At 45.2% G+C, this 21,610-nt stretch overlaps 2 protein-coding genes across 3 annotated transcripts in view; one reads left to right on the top strand and one right to left on the bottom strand.

The window, feature by feature from the left end:
* The window catches only part of RTN1 (reticulon 1), a 481,263-nt gene extending 474,008 nt beyond the window's left edge, over positions 1-7,255 (bottom strand). The window contains exons 1-2 of the mRNA XM_077265286.1: positions 7,190-7,255; positions 2,922-3,006 (exon numbers count right to left, since the gene is read on the bottom strand). The gene's annotated coding sequence lies outside the window, so the exon portion shown is untranslated. The remainder of the gene's footprint in view (positions 1-2,921; positions 3,007-7,189) is intronic.
* Positions 5,587-21,610, top strand: part of LRRC9 (leucine rich repeat containing 9) — a 327,268-nt gene continuing 311,244 nt past the window's right edge. For both annotated transcript variants that reach the window (XM_077265244.1, XM_077265252.1), the window contains exon 1: positions 5,587-5,731. The gene's annotated coding sequence lies outside the window, so the exon portion shown is untranslated. The remainder of the gene's footprint in view (positions 5,732-21,610) is intronic.

The following is a 21,610-nucleotide window of genomic DNA, read 5'->3' on the forward strand; positions in this document are numbered from 1 at the left end:
TTCCCTTCCAAGTCTTCACAGACCACAAGAATTTGGTGTACTTGCAGACAGCCCAGCAGTTAAATTCTCGCCAGGCCAGATGGTCCTTGTTCTTCTCCCGGTTTCATTTCACCCTCCATTTTCTTTCCGGGGAGAAGAACATTCGTGCCAACACTCTCTCTCGCTTCGTTGTATCATCTGAGGAGGAGGAAGAGGAGCCTCGGCTTATTGTCCCCACCGAGAGCCTGAGAACTGTGGCCCCGGTTTCGCTAGAGTCTGTGCCTCCGGGCAAGACTTTTGTACCATACAGTCTGTGTCCGGAGGTTCTCTCTTGGGCTCACTCGTCCAGGGTGGGTGGACAGTTTGGGTCCAAAAGGACATCTGAGCTACTGGCGAGGACATACTGGTGGCCGCATATAGCTTGTGACATCACAGACTATGTTCGGGCGTGTGTCTGTTGCGCCAAGAACAAGTCTCCTCGTCAACGGCCAGCTGGGTTGCTTTACCCCCTGCCGGTGGCAGGACAGGCCCTGGGAGATGGTCGGGATGGATTTTGTGGTGGGCTTACCCAAGTCTCATAGCTGCACCATTATCTGGGTAATCACCGACCATTTTTCCAAAATAGTGCACTTGGTGCCTCTTCCACGTCTACCTTCTGCACGGGCTCTGGCAGCGTTGTTCATCAAGCATATCTTTCGCCTACACGGTATGCCGGACAAAATTGTCAGTGACCGGGGTCCCCAGTTTGCATCTTGATTCTGGAGAGAGCTTTGTCGTCTACTCAGTATTGTGTTGAATCTTTCCTCGTAATATCATCCCGAGATGAATGGGTTGGTTGAGAGGGCCAACCAGACCCTGGTCACATATTTACGAAATTTTGTTTCTGCCAGGCAGGATGATTGGGCATCCTTGCTACCGTGGGCGGAGTTTGCGCTTAACAATGCCGTAGCCGACACCACCGGTCAGACTCCATTCCTCCTAAATTACGGCCAGCATCCGCGTGTCCCTGTGCCCATGCCCGTGTCTTCCGCCAACGCCAGGGTGGCAGACTGGGCTGTGGAGGCACGGGACATTTGGGACTGCACTCAGGATGCCATTCAGGAGAGAATGAGGTCCTCCGCCGATGCACATCTGCGCCCCGCTCCGACCTTTGCTCCTGGCGATTTGGTGTGGCTCTCCGCCCGTAACATCAGGCTGCGAGTTGAGTCCACTAAGTTTGCACCTTTCTACTTGGGTCCCTTCAAGGTCCTCGAACAGGTTAACCCTGTGGTCTACCATCTGGCCCTTCCTCCACGCCTAGGTATCACCGACACCTTTCATGTATCCCTCTTGAAGCCCGTATATATGTCCCGGTTTTCCGAGTCATCTGCCGGAACATCGGGTTCGTCTACGGACAATTACGAGGTGAACGCTATTTTGGGGTGCAAGGTGATACGTGGCAAAAAATTATATTTGGTGGACTGGAAGGGTTATGGCCCAGAGGGCAGGTCCTGAGAGCCTGCTGAGCACAATCGAGCTCCACAGCTCATTGCTGCTTTTGAGCGTAGCGAGGCCCAAGAAGGGGGGACCCTAGGAGGGGGGTAATGTTAGGGCTTGTGTTCCCGCCCCTGCACAGGGGAATCTTGAACCATCTCCGCTGCGGTCTCCCATTCTTCTCCAGCCGCAGTGGAGCCTGCTCAGCGGAGACGTCAGTCCCAGCATCTGGCTCAGCCTGATACTGTGCGGATGGTTACTGCTGCCTTTCCAGGCTCAGCCATTGTAGCCAGTACTGGTCAGCGGCGAGCAGACGTCTCCGGGACCAAGTCCTGCTTTTCCCCCTTCTGAGCATGCCCGGGGTAAGACCTCTCATTGGAGGTCGGGGGTCACATGCTCAGGTACTGTGGCAGCTCCCATTGGTCCTCTAGGAAGGTCCTGAAGTTGATCAGGTACTGTAGCAGCTCCCATTGGTCCTCTAGGAAGGTCCTGAAGTTGCTGCAGCTATAAAAGGTTTGCATGGCCATGTGCTAGTATCAGCTTATGTTATGAGCTTTAGCTACTCAGTGGTCTTGTCTGCTTGTGGTCAGGGTCCAGCTGAAATAAGCCACTAGAATACCGGCACCTTCGGTGAGGAGTTTGTATGGTGAATTCCGGGCTGACGTAAAGCCATTAGAATTCCGGCTCTACCGGAGAGGAGTTGTTTGTGTGCTTGCTACTCCCTGACCACTGATTGCTTTTGCTCTGTTAGGCAGCTGTGTTTCCCTGTGACGCTAACAGGGCACAGCGTTTTCCCTTCTGTTCGACTCTGTAACAGAGTTTGCTTCTACCGCCATATTGTGCCATCATTTGCCAGCAGCAGGTTGGTCTCCTGCACGATGGACCCTGGGCTGCGAACGCACCAATAATAATATCTAAATATACTCGGTGGGTTCCGCCAGCCCTTACAAACGTTGATATTTCTTAAGAAAAAAATGTTTAAAATTGAGGAAGTTTTTTTTACTTACAGTATCAAATATAATTAACTTTTTTCATATGGAAACAAACTTAAATGCAAACTTATTAATGCATTTGTGTCAGAAAACTGTAATAAATGAGTTGCAAATATTTGAGCTCTAGTCTATTCTTGAGCTCTAGTCTATTCTTGAGCTCTAGTCCTTCTCTACACCAAGCAGAGATATACATAGGATCATTGCTGTATCACAGATTTTATAGTACATTTCAGCTATGTTCAACCTGTTCTTGGACTCCACTGGCGGCATAGCTTAAGGGTTGGCTGGCAGGGCATACGCTCCAGGCATTTGATGCAAGAGGAGGGCACCGACAAGCCTTGTCCATAGTAATTAGATAATAGAGCAAGAAACTAAATCTCTGTCCTGGGGTAAAAGAAAGCCTAGCTAAGACTTTATAAGAATGGCATATATCTGCAACTATTTAGACACACCTAGTAATGGCAAACAGTTACTTACCTTAGATAAATACTTCGTAGCTGCCACCATCTGGCTTTCTAGTTTGCATTACCCGCTGACCGTTTTATGGTGGGTACGATCAAAACTACACAAGAACAAACAGAAATAGATTTTACTAGTGAGACAATGTTGATTTGAACATATCACAACAGCACATAAATGACCCTAGTTGGTAAAGCGGAAAGTGGAGGGACAGGATAACTAAGACAAAAATATAAAAATAATTTAGATTCTTTTTATGAAATTTTACATTAATTACTTCATTCATTCTCTAAGGGACAAACCAAGTACAGTGCTAAATGAATGAATGAATAGATGGGGTGATTGTGCTGCTACTGCTCCATTCTAGATTGGATATTTCCCTTGTCTCAGTTCAGTCCGACACGTTGATATTTTGATCATATGAATTGGACACATTCCCGCTGATAATATTCTTATTGGTGTAGCCAATTTTACTGTGATCTTCACAATCAGGTTTATCAAATTCATGATTACACCCCCATCTGCCTTTACACGTGGACATGGTTTGTTTCAGTTTGTTTAGCAGCACTATATGCTTTATCCTTTCTTTTCTGATTCTAAAGTGTTGTCCAAAGAATTGAGATTGCTCATGCTTGCCAACTTTTCAAAACTGTCTTTAGCTTGATGGGGGATTGACGTCACAGCAATAGAAGTGGATGAGGAGGTACTGCTTTCCAGGAAGCTTCTGCAGCGCTAGAGAGATTTGCCAACACTTCCAGAAGGCCAGGAGGTTTCCCCTTTTTCAGAGACTTCGTGGTAGAGTTGGCAAGTATACAATTATTGTACATTCTTGCAGGGATGGACACTGACAGCTTTGGGTCCCTGTGCCTACTAAACTAAAACTAAAAATCACAAAACAGGTCGCAATTGCACGCAACCTACAATGTGGTCTAGGATGACGAATTATGATGCAAAATATTACCAAAAACCCAAAAGGTTCGGATTTTCGGAAACATATCATGAAATCTGACCACATTACCATCATTAGGTGGGTTGCCACAATGCAACATTACGGCCTTCATCTCATGCAACCAAACTAGTTTTGTTCGCACTGCATTTTTTTTCAGCAGTCAGAAACAACAAGTTTTTCAAGAGGACACCAGATTAGGAAACACTGGTGTTTTTTCTTGTCCCAAAGCACTTTTATTAATGTTCTCATAGCGTGTCCTGTCGCATTTTGTTTATGTTTTCTTGCAACTTTTTTTTTAGTGCTTTTGAGGGTCAATTTTTTTCTCATGGTTTTTTTTTTTATACATCCATTAAAGGTTTTAATAAAATGCCTTTTTTTTTGTAGAAGAAAACACTAAAAAAAAAAAAACTTTCAAAAAGACAGACAGGAGGTTTCTTTTTTTAACCTTTCCTTTGACTTCTGTTGTAAAGTACGGAGCAGCGATATAGAGGGAAATGTCGGAAGACCTGTCTGATTTGTTGGTCCTTTTGGAAACAAAGCGGATAAAAAAAACATGCTCAAAAGCCTGAAGTATGAACAGCTATGTCATACTTACAATAGAAATGAATAGGAATAATCTTCCAAGACTTTTATGAGCGCTTTTTCTCAAGTTTTTCAAAGCGAACCAGCTAGGAAAAAAAAAAAGTAGTGTGAACATGCCCTAAAAATGCAGGTGAGATTTTACCTAGTAACGTACGCCTGTGTTGGCACTTAGGGATGGCTAAACCTCGCCCGATCCTGCCCAGAAACACCCATTTGTGAAGGGAATATGTGGAAACAAGCCCTTTTTGGAAATTTGGGACAGTTGGCATTGCAATACAGAATGATGTAGCAAATTTTTTTTCTGTGAGGCTGGCTGCACTTTTGGCTAGTGTTTGGGCGTATACACCCATGAGATATCTAACCACCAGTGACCGTGATGTGGTATATGTCCACCATAGGGCCCCATTGTAAAAACACATATATACATTTTATTTTCGGTGTTCTCCTATACGATGACACATACTAGCCAGACACATTTAGGCTATGTGCACACGTTGCGGACTTGGCTGCGGATCTGCAGCAGTTTTCCATGCGGTGTACAGTACCATGTAAACCTATGGAAAACCAAAATCCGCAGTGCACAGACTGCAGAAAATACCGCGCGGAAACGCAGTGTTGTTTATTCCGCAGCATGTCAATTCTTTGTGCGGATTCCACAGCGTATTTCCCGGACTGACTGGGGGTCTCCCGTCCCGAACTTATAACCTCATATGATCCTACAAGGCTGTAAATTCAGCTCAGGAGACCCGCGGTCCATATCAGAACCATGGCCTAATTGTGTAGTAAAGTACAAGACACTTGGCTTTCTTGGAAAATGCCACAGAAAATGTTATATATTATATTTTACGTTTTTTTCCCCACAATTTACCATATAAAGGACGGATCTCACGCCTTTTAAATGGTAGAATAGGCTTTTCAATGCGCTGTATGACGTGTGAGGAGCCAGCCGAGCACGCCTGCTGCAACACCACTACCTGCTTCTACAGGTCGGACTGACTGTGACAGGATTTTACGTAGTTAGCTGTGTTTATAGAGCGAGCCGCTCTCTGATTGGTCAGTGAGCGAAACTGCTGAGAAATAGCTGCATTCTATTGGCTGTTGTACGGAGCGCGCTGCGTTGCCATGACAACAGTGTTCCCCAGGTAACGAATACAACCAGGTTTCAGAGTGTTTACTAGGCCTCTCGGTGTAGAGTAAAACATGGAGGCGGGAGACTGCGAAGAGCGGCCCGGGCACGGCCCTGCACCGGACACGGCCGTGTAGTGGGAGGTGCACGCGTCAGCTTACAACTGGACAGGTAGGAAGACGTGTGGCTTGTGGAACTACTGCTCCCAGCATTCCCTCACACGCTTACAGCGGTGTCACTGTTATTTTTGCTGTGTGTAATGTACTAGATAAGAGTTATGTGTATAAAGTGTGTGTCTTCCTGTGTTCTACAGACAACACCTCCCAGAAAGTGTGATGGCATTCTGTGAGTTGTAGTCCCCCAGTTTCTGTGGTTACCACTGTTGCTAGGTAATTATTTCATGTGCTTCTATGTATGCGTGGTGTAAAGTCACCTGTGTCTCTGAGGGTACTCTCACATGATCCAAATACGCAGGACTTTACAGTAAGCCAGGTGTCGGACCCCACCACCAGACAACGTCCTGTAGAACACCCCTTTAAGGAGGGCTCTCTGCAGCATATGGTGACATTTCGGCATGGACAGGATTTGCCACCTCAGAAATTCCACTCCATATTCACAGCAGGAAACTGGCCGTATACCACGGCGGTTACTAGTGACGTCTGGTGATGAGCGAACGTGCTGGGATAAGGTGTTATATGAGCATGCTCCGCTGCTGAGTGTCTCTGGCGCACTCGAATATTATGTTTGAGTCCCCGCGGCTGCATGTCTCCCGGCTGTTCGACACCCGCAGCACATGTATGGATGCAGCGGGGACTCGGAACATATTTTTCACGCACACCGAAGACACTTGGTTAGCACCCAAGCATGCTCAGATAACACCTTATTCCAGCACGTTCGCTCACTGCTGCTGCCGTCAGCTTCACCATATGGATTGCAAAGCGAGAATATCCACAAGACAAATAGACGAGCCCCTGACGTCCTCATCCAGCACAGGGATGAGCTGTCATCATGTCATCTTTCCACATTGCTGGTGCTGTAGTGTGCTGCGGACTTTGTCCGGGACATCTGGAAAGAAGATCCGCAGCCTCTGTGACCTGCCGGACACCTGAGTCTTTTTCCTGAGTTTTTGGAGTGAAGACTCTGCAAAATGTTCCTCCAAATGCAGCATTGCAGCTAAAACTCTGAGTTTTCTCTTAAAGGCTGTGTGCGCCCGGAGTCTCTGGTTATGTTCACATGCAGCGCTTTTGTTTTTTTTTTAATGCAAAATTAAAAGCTTCTTTTACGTTACCAGCAAAAGCTGAGATTCCACAAATCTCATGCACTTGCTTGCTCGCTTGATGTTTTTTTTTTTTTTTCTTTCCTGACTGAATTTGAGAACTGCAGCATTTTTTTCACCCATAGAAATCACCCAAAAAATTTCCATAAGCATTTTTGCAGCGTTTTCGTTGCATTTTTGGTGAATCAAACGAATTTTATTATAGACAAAGCATACATTGTTTGTGCCATAAAAAAGTGGCAAAAACACCAAGTGAACAGGTTTTGGTTGCAGTAAAAAATGCAACGCGTGTGAACATAGCATTTTCGTAGATTTTTTTTTTTTAAAAGGAAACTAAGCAGAAAGTGTTTTACCTGATCGTGTACCCCAGGAGCCGGTCTGTGTCGGTGCACCCCGCACACTTATTAGATTGGAAGCTACCTGCACAAGGTGAGCTGATGGGATATTTTTTCTTTGATTGGACAGGGCCTAGTTTGGAGCATATTCCATCACATCAAAGGAATGAGTTGCACCTTTCGTTTTGCCCACCAGGTATTTTACAAAACCTAACGATGGAAGAAAACACTCAAAACACTGAACTTATGACCAGAAAAGTGTTTTTACAATAGAAGTGAATGAATAGAAAGTCTTTCAAGTGTCTTAAAGTGATTTTTGAGGAGTTTTTCTGATTTGATCTACTTAAACACTACTCAAAAAACTCATCACACGCATATAGGTATAAGGGCTTATTTACACATCAATGTTTGATCAGTATTTTGCATCAGTGTTGGGCCCCGTTCACACCTTCAGTATTTTACATCAGTATTTGTAACATGTATGCCAAAACCAAGAATGAAACTTATAGAAAAAAAACTATAATTGATTGATTGACACCTATACTGTGCTTTGGCATAGAAATACTGATCTGATCTTTTTGATTTGTGAATAAAGCCTAGGGTTATGTGCATCATCTTTTTTAGGCAGCTATACTCCTTAAGGCCTCATTCACACGTCCGTGTTTAAACACAAACATGTAAAAACAGTACCAATGTTTTCCATCAGTGTGTCATCAGTGTTTGGTCCATGTGTCCGTTTTCACCATCAGTTTGTCAAGTTTTTTTCACAGATGAATAAATAAATCGCAAACCTTCTCCTATACTTTTCAGGCCACGTTCACACAATCAGTATTTGGTCAGTATTGTACCTCAGTATCTGTAAGCCAAAACCAGGAGTAGGTGATAAATGCAGCTGTGGTGCATATGTTTCTATTATACTTTTCCTCTAATTGTTCCACTCCTGGTTTTGGCTTACATATACTGATGTAAAATACTGACCAAATACTGCTAGTGTGATCATGATCGTGAACTGGACATGTGAATAGTCACATAGATTATAATGGGTAAGCGTACTGCCTGTGAAAAAAAAGGAGAGAACACGAATGTGCAACACAGATGTCTGAATGGGGACTAACTAGCTTGAAGAATTGCTAAGTAAGCACGAAAAACAACAAACATATGAATTTCTATGTAAAAATGACATCTTAAGTTCAGTCTTTTGATCTTCTTTTAGTTGCTTCAGGTTTCCAAAGATGCAAAAGTAGTGAAAAGAAGTGACCAGTCCATTCCTCACTAATTTATGACATCAGAGTGCAGTCCTGCGTTTCACACTCACCCATAGACTTGTATGGGTGTGAGTGAGCTGAGTCTCACTACCAATCGCACCATGCTGCCAAATCGGCATGAGAAAACTCTGCCCCATAGTATAACATTGGGCCGAGTGCTACCCTATAAAACATCACATAGCACTCGGCCGTGTTATACGCAAGTGTGACCCCAGCCGAGTGTTGGCGAAGCCTCCTCAAAAAAGACCAAGGAGGACACCATTGTATTTTTCCTAAAACATCTTCAAAAATTCTACGGGTATGCCGGTATCTGACAGACATTGTGGGCACGTACCTATGTAAGCGACATCTCCCTGTTTCTAAACAGTTTTGAAAACTAATCTCTGAATATAAGAACAGCAACAGGGATCTTCCATAATGTTAGGCAGTTTGTGTGCGCTTTTCTTTCTGGTTTTGGCGCAGAATTTGTTTAAAAAAAAATGTTGTAAGGCCTCCTGCACGTGCATGATTTTCCAACTTTTTTTAAATGCTTGCAAAATAATTACTCTGTGTTAAGGGTTTTTTTTAAAGTATTTTTGTTGATTCTTTTTCAATACGGTAAACTTTGTTACATATTCTAGCATTTTTTAATTCCCGTATTATAGAGAAGCTTCTGACAAAATAGTAGTTAATTTCCATTAAGTTTGACACAATAAAATGCTGTTTTCTTTGATAACTCCCCATGACAACACACAGGAGGATGTCATCTCATCCTAATAGGGACAGGAAACACAAAAGAGGTCAAATAGCCCCTCCTACCTCCATTCCCCAGTATTTTTTCCTGTCCCTATAATGATGAAGAGGTCATCCTCGGTGCTCTGTGCCGATGGCAGACACCGGACATTTACCTTAGCCGGGCAGCTGGAGATTGGTCTGCTTTCCCTCTCCGTGATGCTGCTCCTGTCTCCTCGGGACTCAGGACTTATTTTCCCCCCCAGTCCATGCCTTTGGGTAAGGTCTGGGGAGTTCTTGGGTGGGAGGCCTCTCTGAGCTCTCCGGGCCCATCTCCTCCCCTGCTCCTGCTGGTGGACCGCTGTGATGCGAGAGGGCGGTCTTCCGGCTTCCCTCGCTGTAAGCTGTGCGGTCCTGGTGGCCGGAAGTGACATCAGACGCCGGCCGGCATGCTGAGATCATCACTTCCGTTTTTTGCATTCCAGGGTGGAACGCAGTGAGAAATTTGAATAGAGGACCCGGGTGGACTCCACCGGAGGATTCCACCAACTAGGGAAAATGGGGGAGGAGCCCCTCAGATTGGAGGGAGGCACTGGTCCGGTCGCCCTATTTAAGGAGCCCCGGACAGAAGGTCAAGTAAGGTAGGAAAAACTGTGGTAGCAGGGAATTTGATCCTTCCCGCTGAGTGTCTGTGGAGCCCAGCGCTATTCTGATCCCTGTGAGTATGCAGGCATTGGGTCTCCTCCAGCATGCAGGTATGGATACTGAGATCATTTTCTACCTTCTCCTCTCTTTCAGGGGGACAAGGATCCTGCGCCCAGGAGAAAATCCAAATTCACTAGCCGCAAATGTGCGTTATGTGCCAAAAGACTCTCCTCCTCACAAGGCAAACCCTTATGTCAGAAGTGTATTGAGAAAGTTCTGAAGGAGGAACAGCCCTCATTAAGAGAGGACATTGTATGTTGTATGTCAGGAGAATACAGGCTTCCCTGGCATCCTTCTCCCAGCTAATACCAGCCCCTAGTGCTCCTCCAGTAGCAAAAAAAGAGAAAAATTCAGCAGGAAGAGGATTCGAACTCTCAGGAGTCTATGCCGGAGAAATTCCAGGAAGAAGGAGAACTTAGTTCTGACACGGAATCACAGGAGAGGAGGTACTACTTTTCCGCAGTTAATATGGAGGAGCTCATCATGGTAGTAAGAAGAACCATGGAAGTGGAGGAAGAAAGACCAGCACGTACGGTGCAAGAAGAACTGTTCGGAGGCCTCCGATTAAAAAAGAAGCTGTTCTTTCCGATACACAGGAATATCCGGCAGCTGGTGCTGAAAGAGTGGGAGACTGCAGAGATGAGACTGAGCACTCCTTCAGAGTTAAAATATAGATTCCCAGTCGATGACGAGACTGCAGGATGGTGGCCCAAGGTGGACATTCAAGTTGCCCAGGTAGCAAAGAAAACTACCTAGCCGTTTGAGGATTCCTCTCAGTTAAAGGATCCCCTGGAGCGCAAAATGGAAAGTCTCCTCAGGAAAACTTGGGAAATGTCAGCGGCCTTGTTAAACACAAATGCGGTCTCCACATCAGTCGCTACATAATGTCTCGCTGGATGGGGCAGCTGGAAGAACACCTGGCAGCAGGGACCCCCAGAGAAGAGTTCCTCGCCTCACTTCCCCTTCTCCAAAAGGCTACAGCCTTCTTGGCTGACGCATTGGCAGAATCCCTCAGAGTAGCAGCTAGATCAGTGGCCTTATCTAACTCAGCGAGACGAGCCCTGTGGCAGAGCTTTTGGCGTGGGGACATTGGATCTAAAATCAAACTATGTTCCATCCCCTTTAAAGGGAAATATATGTTCGGGCCGGCAGCATTGGATGAGTTATTGGAGAAGGTTTCGGACAAAAAGAAGTCGCTACCAGAGCCGAAGAATGCCAAAAAGAGTGCCAAAAAAGAGATCCTTTTGGCCCCCACAGGAACAGCCTTCCCAATACCGAGGCAAAGGAAAGACAGGAAGATGGAGCTACCCCAAAGGAGGCTGGAGCAGAAATCTTTTTCTCTCCCAGGACCAGCGTCAAAGTAAACCATGACACTCAGAGAAGATTAGGAGGTCGCATTTCTCATTTCCTTCCAAAATGGTGGGACATATCCACCAACCCATAGGTCCTAAGATCCATCCGCAGAGAGTAAGAGTTACGCAGCACTCTATTCAGACACTCCAGTCTGCCCTGGAGTCAGGCCTCAAGAAAATACTAACTTCAGAGGCAATTTCTCTAGTCTAGGAGAGAGAGAGAAGAACCGGGGTCACTACTCCAGGCTCTTTTTGATAAAAAACAAACAAACGGATCCCACAGGATTATAATAAATCTGAGGCCTCTAAACCAGTATATCCGTTACAGAAGATTCAAGATGGAGTCAGTCAGATCGGCAGTTCCCCTGATAGGGAAAGGCTTCGCTATGGCAACAATCTATCTACATAACGCATATCATCATGTTCCAAGTCACCTCAACCATTGGAAGTTCCTGAGATTCGCAGTGGCCCAAGGGGTGCTGGTAATTCATTACCAATTCGATTTACTCCCATTTGGACTGTCGTCGGCACCACAAATTTTCACAAATTATGTCTGAAGCCATGGCCCATATCAGAGGTCAGCAGATTTGTATCATCCCATATCTCGACGGCTTTCTGCTGGTGGCACTGTCATTGCGGGTGTTACAAGAGCGCATACAGACAACTTCTCAGATACTGACGTCACTGGGATGGTTGATAAATCAACAAAAATCAGATTTTGCTCTCTCCACAAGGAAAACCTTCTTAGGAATCCTCCTGGATTCACAGGCACAAACATCCTTCTTGCCCAGACAAAAACAGATCCAACTGGGGGCAAGGATAAACATCCTGCGAAGCAGTAGGTTGGTGTCCATGACATTTGCTATCTCGTGGACACCATGACGTCTTGTATCCAGTCAGTATCCTGGGCCCAGGTGCACACCAGAGACCTGCAGAGTTATATACTAACCGAATGGGACAGTTTCCCCAGGTCACTGGACAAAAAGGTGTCAATACCAGCCCAGATATGAGCCTCGTTGTCTTGGTGGGACAATCCAAGGAAACTGAACAAAGGAGTGCCTTGGGTCCAGCCCCCGCTAATCACCATAAAGGTGGATGCCAGCAAGAGGGGATGGCTGGCCGTTGTCTCCCAGACATCCTTCAGTAAATTGTAGTCAGCAGACAATCTTCGAGCTTCAGGGAATTGAAGGCAGTGAAAGAGACCCTCAGGGCAGCTATTTCAGTAATCCGAGGTACCCATGTGAGAGTCTACTCAGACAATGTAACCACGATTGCACACCTCCGACACCAGGGAAGTTCGAAGTATGAGGAGCTAAAAGCCATCTCCGCAAGAATATTCTCTTGGGCCCAAAAATATCTTCTTTCGGTGTCAGCCCTTCACATAAGGGGAACAGACAACAAGCAGGTCGACTTCCTGAGCAGAAGGGATATCCACCCAGGGGAGTGGAGTCTGAATCCAGAGGTATTCCAGATGTTGGCGGAAAGATGGGGTTACCCAGAGGTCGATCTATTTGCAGACCGTCAGAATGCAAAGGTGACCTACTATTTTTCACTAAACCCAGATGACAGATGCAGATGTCTAGGCATAGACGCCTTGGCCCACCAATGGCAATTCAGTCTGGCTTACACCTTTCCTCCGATCCTCCTCTTGCCAAGAACTCTACAGAAAGTAAGAGACGAACAGACCAGGGTCATTCCAGTAGCACCCCTCTGGCCAAAGAGAAGCTGGTACGGCACCTTTTCCAGCCTAAGTGTAGACGGTCCTCTAATCCTTCACCAATCAGGGATCTCCTACACCAGGGACCAGTCTATCACTCGGACATAGAGAACTTGCATCTGGCAGCTTGGCTTCTGATTTCTCGATCCTGAAGGCCAAAGGTCTCTCTGACCGAGCCAGCAACGCGCTTCAGAAAAGTAGAAAGCCGGTGTCTAACGCAATATACCCGAAGAACTGGAGAAGGTTCGTGTCATGGTGTGCACCAGAACGGTCGGATCCCCGACAGGCCAATATTGCTTGGATCCTAGATTTTCCGCAGGATGGATTGGAGGAGGGACTTAGACCCAGTACCCTTAAGGTACAGGTGGCGGTGTTGAGCTCATACTTTGACCAGGCCCCTGCAGAACACCGGTGGATAAAGCGATTCATGACAGCGGCTACATGACTTCATCCTAGAGCAATCAGTCTGGTCCATGCTTGGGACATCAATATCATCCTGAAAGGATTAACGCTTCCACTGTTTGAGCCCCTGCCGGCATTAATGTTGGACAGGTTGTCCTGGAAGACAGCGTTTCTGGTAGCAATCACAACAGCCAGTCGAGTGGGGGAGTTACAGGCTCTGTCAATAGAAGAACCCTACCTGAGGATATTGGAAGACCGGCTGGTGTTCCGTCTGGATTCCTTGTTTCTACCAAAGGTGGTTTCAGATTTCCACAGGAATCAGGACATACAGTTAGGTCCATATATATTTGGACAGAGACAACATTTTTCTCATTTTGGTTATAGACATTACCACAATTTAATTTTAAACAAAACTATTCAGATGCAGTTGAAGTTCAGACTTTTAGCTTTCATTTGAGGGTATCCATATTAAAATTGGATGAAGAGTTTAGGAGTTTCAGCTCCTTAACCTGTGCCACCCTGTTTTTTAAAGGGACCAAAAGTAATTGGACAATTGACTCCAAGGCTATTTCATGGACAGGTGTGGGCAATCCCTTCATTATGTCATTCTCAACTAAGCAGATAAAAGGCCTGGAGTTGATTTGAAGTGTGGTGCTTGCATTTGGAAGGTTTTCCTATGAAGTAAACATGCGGTCAAAAGTGCTCTCCATGAAGGTGAAACAAGCCATTCTTAAGCTGTGAAAACAGAGAAAAAACCCATCCGAGAAATTGCTACCATATTAGGAGTGGCAAAATCTACAGTTTGGTACATCCTGAGAAGGAAAGAAAGCACTGGTGAACTCATCAATGCAAAAAGTCCTGGGCGCCCACGGAAGACAACAGTGGTGGATGATCGCAGAATAATCTCCATGGTGAAGAGAAACCCCTTCACAACAGCCAACCAAGTGACCAACACTCTCCCGGAGGTCGGCGTATCAATATCCAAATCTATCATAAAGAGAAGACTGCATGAAAGTAAATACAGAGGGTTCACTGCACGGTGCAAGCCACTCATAAGTGTCAAGAATAAAAAGGCTAGACTGGACTTTGCTAAAAAACATCTAAAAAAGCCAGCACAGTTCAGGAAGAACATTCTTTGGACAGATGAAACCAAGATCAACCTCTACCAGAATGATGTAAAGAGAAAAGTATGGCGAAGGCGTGGTACAGCTCATGATCCAAAGCATACCACATCATCTGTAAAACACGGCGGAGGCAGTGTGATGGCTTGGGCATGCATGGCTGCCAGTGGCACTGGGTCACTAGTGTTTATTGATGATGTGACACAGGACAGAAGCAGCCAAATGAATTCTGAGGTATTCAGAGCCATACTGTGTGCTCAGATCCAGCCAAATGCAGCAAAACTGATTGGTCGTCGTTTCATACTACAGATGGACAATGACCCAAAACATGAAGCCAAAGCAACCCAGGAGTTTATTAAAGCAAAGAAGTGGAATATTCTTGTATGGCCAAGTCAGTCACCTGATCTCACCCCAATTGAGCATGCATTTCACTTGTTAAAGACTAAACTTCAGACAGAAAGGCCCACAAACAAACAGCAACTGAAAACCACCGCAGTGAAGGCCTGGCAGAGCATCAAAAAGGAGGAAACACAGCGTCTGGTGATGTCCATGAGTTCAAGACTTCAGGCAGTCATTGCCAACAAAGGGTTTTCAACCAAGTACTAGAAATGAACATTTTATTTAAAATTATTGAATCTGTCCAATTACTTTTGGTCCCTTTAAAAACAGGGTGGCACATGTTAAGGAGCTGAAACTCCTAAACCCTTCATCCAATTTTAATGTGGATACCCTCAAATGAAAGCTGAAAGTCTGAACTTCAACTGCATCTGAATTGTTTTGTTTAAAATTCATTGTGGTAATGTCTATAACCAAAATGAGAAAAATGTTGTCTCTGTCCAAATATATATGGACCTAACTGTAATAATACCTTCTTTTTGCCAGAATCCAAAAAATAAGAAAGACGAAGATTTCCATTCTCTTGACGTAAGGAGAGTGGTCTTTCATTATCTCCACATAACCAAGGAGTGGAGGAAGGATAACAGCCTATTTATTCAACCTCATGGCCGAACAGGGGAAAGAAGGTATCCAAGCCTACAGTGGCAGATTGGATCAAGAGAGCAATTATTGAAGCTTATCAGATTCAGAATCTCACGCCTCCAGAGAGGTTCACAGCTCATTCCACCAGAGCAGTAGCAGTTTCATGGGCAGAAAAAGCCAGCGCCTCCATCGAGCAGATATACAGAGCTGCTACCTGGTTGTCTGTCCACACCCTTATCAAACATTATACACTTGATTTAACATCTGTCAAAACTCTATCATTTGGGAGAAAGATTCTCCAGGCAGTTGTCCCTCCCTAAAGCATTAGTGTTTGGTATTCTTCCTGTGTGCTGTCGAGGGGGGTTATAAGCGAAAATAGAATTAGACTTAGGCCGGGGTCACACTTGCGAGTGCAATGCGAGAAACTCGCCTTAATACCCGGCACTGCCTCTGGCACTCGGGACCGGAGAGTTCAGCTGCATAGAATACATGCAGCCGCACGCTCCGGTCCCGAGTGTCGGCGGCAGTGCCGGCTATTGAGGCGAGAGACTCACGCGAGTTTCTCACATTGCACTCGCAAGTGTGACCCCTGCCTTACCAGTAATCAGTTTCTAATAACCTACCACGACAGCATGGGTAATACCCACCCCTCTACTCCAATTATTTGATCTAATAATAATAAATATGGTTAAGCATTCATACTATTGTGGTCCTTTATATTAACACTGAGGAATGGAGGTAGGAGGGGCTATTTGACCTCTTTTGTGTTTCCTGTCCGTATTAGGATGAGATGACATCCTCCTGTGTGCTGTCGTGGTAGGTTGTTAGAAACCGAATTACCAGTAAGTCTAATTCTATTTTCTACAAATGCCAGAAGAAAAATAACGAACAGAATCGTGTTATTGATTCCTATGGAAAAAAGGCTTGCTCTTCTTTTATTCTGGGTTTTCACATGTCTATTCCTTGGGCGTTTTCCGCTCAATACTTAATACAAAACAAGTCAAACAAGGGATTGTTGAAAAATACTCCTGGAAGATGCCCGAGCGGGGTTTGTGCACGTTTCTTCCACTATTGTATTTTTAATTGCTTTATAAGTTTCAAAATACATCTGTTAAAAAAACAAACAAAAAAAAGCACAACAAACTCTGGCTGGAAAAAATAAGCTTTGAAAAAGCACTAAGGAAAATAAAATAGACTAAAGAAAAGGAGATTTTTTTCTGAAGCATCTTCTGCTTAAAAAAGGCCTTTTTCAACAGCTAGAAACTGTTGCAGTGTGAACGCGCCTTAAGGCTAGGTTCACACAGATTTTTGAAGGAAAAACCTCTTCAAAATATTTTCAGGAAAATCTTCTGGAAAAGAAAGTCCTCCAAAAAAAGTATTTCCTGTAGTGTTTTTCACTTGATAAAATCTCGTTTTTGAACACCTCAAGAAACTTAGTGTGTTCATAGCCTAAGATGTGACAAGTGTGTGTGAAAACATTTTCAAGAATAAGAAAACTCCAAAAACTTCCCATTTGAACAACAAAGTGGATTTCCAATAGAAAGGAATGGGAGGAGATTTTCAGCCATTTTATGTGGACGATTTTGGAGCGGATGATGAAATCTCTTTCTCAAAAGACTGTGTGTGAACACTGCCTAATAGTAGCCAAAGACCATTTGGTTATCAGCATACATACATAATTACTGGTAGGGTACTATCCCATGCAATGGGGAAGCAGGATGCATTCCTCTAACCCCCAAGATACCGGTCCCCTAGAGTGAGAACCCTGAATATGTTTTGAAGAGGTTTTCCTTCAAAAATCTGTGTGAACCTAACCTTGGGGCACGTTCACACTGCAACAATTTCCAGCTGTTGAAAAAGTCCTTTTTTAAGTAGAAGATGCTTCAGAAAAATCTCCTTCTGTTAAGTATTTTGTTTTTCCTGTTTTTCTCAGGAGAATTTCACTGCATTCAATTTGACTTTGTCCCACGGTGCTGAGGTCACCGCAGTTCATTTGTCGGCTGGGAACGGAGCCTCAGTGACCGGCAGTAACCTCGATGACCTCGCTGCCGGTCACTGAGGCTGCGCTCGCAGCAGCTCTTTCATCAGTGGTTCTCAGCCTGGGCGATTGCATCTTGGCACCATCCAGTTTGAAAACTATTTACGGTATCCCCCAGATATGGAATACAGCATGGGACAGAAGACGGGGAATTCGGTGGAATTAGGCGTTAGGTGAGTATAACGGTGTTTGATATTTTTAAATAAAAAGGTAAATGTGTGTTTTGTTTAATTTCTAATAAAAGACTTTATTTGTGCTGTGTGTTTATTTAACGTATAACTATAGGATTAGTAATGAATAGGTGTCTTATTAACGCTTCTCCATTACTAAGCCGCGGGCTCGATGTCACCGGACAATACAAAGGTGACATCAACCCAACAAATATGAACCCCACTTGCCACCGCTACAGGGTAAAGCGCCAGAATTGGCGCATCTAATGCGCATTTTCTGAGCAGCTGCGAGCTGCTATTTTTATGCCGGTAGGGGACAATATTCATTGCCCATTACCAGCCTAAGAATACCAGCCCCCCAAAATATGGTGTGGGCACCACTCTATTCTTGATAACCAGCCTTGCTGATGCTGAGGGCTGCAGCCCCCAGCTGTGTATTTTGCCTTGCTGTTTATCAAAAATACAGGGGAACTCACACCATTTGTTTAAATTATTTATTTACAGCACAGGAGCTGCTGATGAATGCTCCCATCAGTCATCACTTGCTCTCGCTGTTGTTAGCGGCAGCAGGTGTCTCTGGTGTTCGGGCAGCTGAACCTGAACAGTAGAACGAACTTCCTGGAGAAGTCCATGTTTGGTGTCTGTGCCCAAATAATAGGTGTTCAGTATGGACGCCGTACTTTACTGTTCGTGTTCTCCCATCTTTAGTTAGGAGATCATGTTCCATTTTGGGAATAATCCTTTAATAAAAAAAAGGATTGTCCCCCTATAAAGGACGTCAATGACCTGAATGAGTTTATCTACAAGTGTGTGCACCTACTGTACATTTCATAGATGGGTCAGTCATTCAGGGAGGGCTGCAGATTATCACCATATAGAAAAATATTAGAGGCGTATTTCCATATTAGTGGCAGGATTCCCTACAAATGTATGATACAGGCGACTTCTAACCCTGGGACCTGCATCTACCTCGAGATTGGGACTTGTTTCATGCGTCGGAAATGTGGCCGGTAGAGTTGAGCGACTTTTACTTTTTTCGGATCTTTGTCAAAAGTCGGGTCTGGTGAAATCGGCCGATTATTGCGTAAAGTCGGGGGCCGACTGAAACACGAAACCCAATGCAAGTCAATGGGCAATCAAAGTCGGCAGTGAGTGGTGGACAGTAAAACACCTACAGTGCCCATTTTAATGCCAAAAACATCAATTCTTATTACTTAAGCTTGTCAAGCTTAATTTACTTTATAATAATAGTTAGGCATTAAAAACTGGGGGTCATTTGGCTAAAGTTGTGGGGGGGTAGGGCTGGCTCAAGATTTTCGTGGGCCCAGGAAACGCGGAATACGTCACGGCGGTGGAGCAGAGAGAGGTAAGTATTTCAACTTTGCAAGTGCTGTGATCCTGAGCAAGCAGGGGGTGCCCACTCGTTCGTAGGAAGGTGCAGATGACAGTGCAGGTTCCTTCATCAGGTGGGGGGCATACTCGTTGGCGACGTCACTGGCACAGGGCCCCTCATAGTACGGCGGTGTGTTTGACGGCGGGTGGCGCCTCCCACTGGCAGAGACACTTTTGCATACTATGAGGGACCCTGTGCCAGTAACGTCGCCAACGAGTATGCCCCCCCACCTGATGAAGGAACCTGCACTTTCATCTGTACCTTCCTCTTTGTCCCCGTGTAAGGTGGTATAGTATGCGGGAAGGGGAACCTGACTTTCAGCAGGGTCAGATTCTGGCTGTGTAGATTGCAAGGGGAATGTAGTGGTCTGGGTCAGTGTACCAGCAGACTCATCTAGCAGTGGCTGGGCAATGGGCAGGATGAGGAGGAAACACAGTAGGCCCAAATAATAAAGTGGGCAAAATGCAGTTCAAAATTGGTAACAGGACTAAACAGGCGGCATTGCTTTGTTCAGTGGAGGAAAACTGTAATGAGTGGCAGACACAGTTAGTAGGCCCAAATAATAAAATAGGCTAAATGCAGTTCAAATGTGGTAACAGGACTAAACAGGTGGCATTGCTTTGTTCAGTGGAGGAAAACTGTAATGAGTGTCAGACACAGTTAGTAGGCCCAAATAATAAAGTGGGCTAAATGCAGTTCAAATGTGGTAACAGGACTAAACAGGCGGCATTGCTTTATTCAGTGGAGGAAAACTGTAATGAGTGGCAGACACAGTTAGTAGGCCCAAATAGTAAAGTGGGCTAAATGCAGTTAAAATGTGGTAACAGGACTGTAATGAGTGGCAGACCCAGTTAGTAGGCCCAAATAATAAAGTGGGCTAAATGCAGTTCAAATGTGGTAACAGGACTAAACAGGCGGCATTGCTTTGTTCAGTGGAGGAAAACTGTAATGAGTGGCAGACACAGTTAGTAGGCCCAAATAATAAAGTGGGCTAAATGTCTGCCAAAAAATTGTTCATAAATAAACAGGTGGCATAGCTAGGTACAGGGGGTGGGCTCCTCTGCTGAGCAGCAGACAGTGGTAGTAGGCGCAAAGTATTAACTGGTCTAAATGGAGGCCTGGACCCCTGTATATTTTAACTATCATCTATCATTTCAACAAATTTGTATTGGCAGTGCCATTGAAGGATTTAACAGCACAGACTACACAGTGGTGGAGCAGGGAGAGGTAAGTATTGCAAGTGGTAGAGCACTGTTCGAGCTGGGGGGGAACACTCTCTCGTGGGCGGCGGTACTGGCACAGGGCCCCTCATATTACGACGGTGTGTCTGACGTTGGTTGTGCACCACCACCGTCAGATCAGAGACACTTCATTGTACTATGAGGGACCCTGTGCCAATGCCGTCGCCCAAGAGTGGGCCCACCCACCTGTCCAGGCAAACGGCACTCGCACGGGTGCTTGCGCCAGGTGGTGACCACAGCCCTGGGGGGGGTAGTGGGCCCATTTAGGGAGGTATTAAAATGGTCTATGGTGGACATTCAGCAGCTGCAAATGGAGGAATTGGAGAAGTCAGTAAGAGGAGGCCAAAAGCAAGACATTTTTCAGGCAAGCTACGTGTCAGCAGGGGAAGGTGGAGCAAAATAATTTGAAATCCATGATTGGTTCATTTTAATGAAGGTTAGATCATCAACATTTTGGGTAGCCAGACGATGACGCTGGCTCAACACCTCCAGCCTTAGGTGCTATTGTGCTTTTGCCACTACCACCAGATGCACCACCACCATCAGTACCAGCTGGCAACCACCGCCCACGGGCTCTTCCACCAGACTTTCTCATTTTTGGGAAAATGTTACCAAAATAACAACCGTTATATGGTACTGTAAAACAAGGTAGAAGGTGTATATAAACTTGTTGAGAATTTAAATCTCCCTTTTTTGTTGGGAGACTAAACCAAAACTCAGGCCCAGTGTATAAAACAACACCATGTAAGTGGCAGAAAGTGGCTGGCTGATATACGACAAACTAACAGGACTGAAGTATATCCACTTTGTGAGAATTTGAATCTCGCTTTTTTTTTGGGAGACTGAACCAAAACTCAGGCCCAGTGTATAAAACAACACAATGTAAGTGGCAGAAAGTGGCTGGAAGATAAAAGAAAAAATACAAGGACTGTAGTACAATTTCAATCTCCCTACAATGATCTCAGGACAAGTATGGCAGCAATAATAAGGACTGCTGCACACAAGTGTGGACAAATAAACAAGATAACTGTGCAGAAAGGAGCAACAGGATTTTTGCTTTTAAAAAAGCAGTTGGTTTGCACAGCAGCGTGCAAACAGCAATGCAGCTATCAGGGAGCCTTAAAAGGCAGCCTAATAAGCTACAGAGCTGATGCACAAAGATATAGCCTCCACTGTCCCTGCAAAAAAAGGTGGTGTTGGACAGTGGAAATTGCTACAGCACAAGCAGTTTGGGGGTTAATCTTCCCTCCCTAACTATATCCCTTCTTCTGATGAAGCTGCAGCAACCTCTCCCTATGCTAAGATCGGCAGAAGTAATATGGCGGTCGGCGTGCACGCCCCTGTAT

This window comes from Ranitomeya variabilis, chromosome 1 (genome assembly GCF_051348905.1).
Source record: "Ranitomeya variabilis isolate aRanVar5 chromosome 1, aRanVar5.hap1, whole genome shotgun sequence".
Taxonomy (NCBI): Eukaryota; Metazoa; Chordata; class Amphibia; order Anura; family Dendrobatidae; genus Ranitomeya; species Ranitomeya variabilis.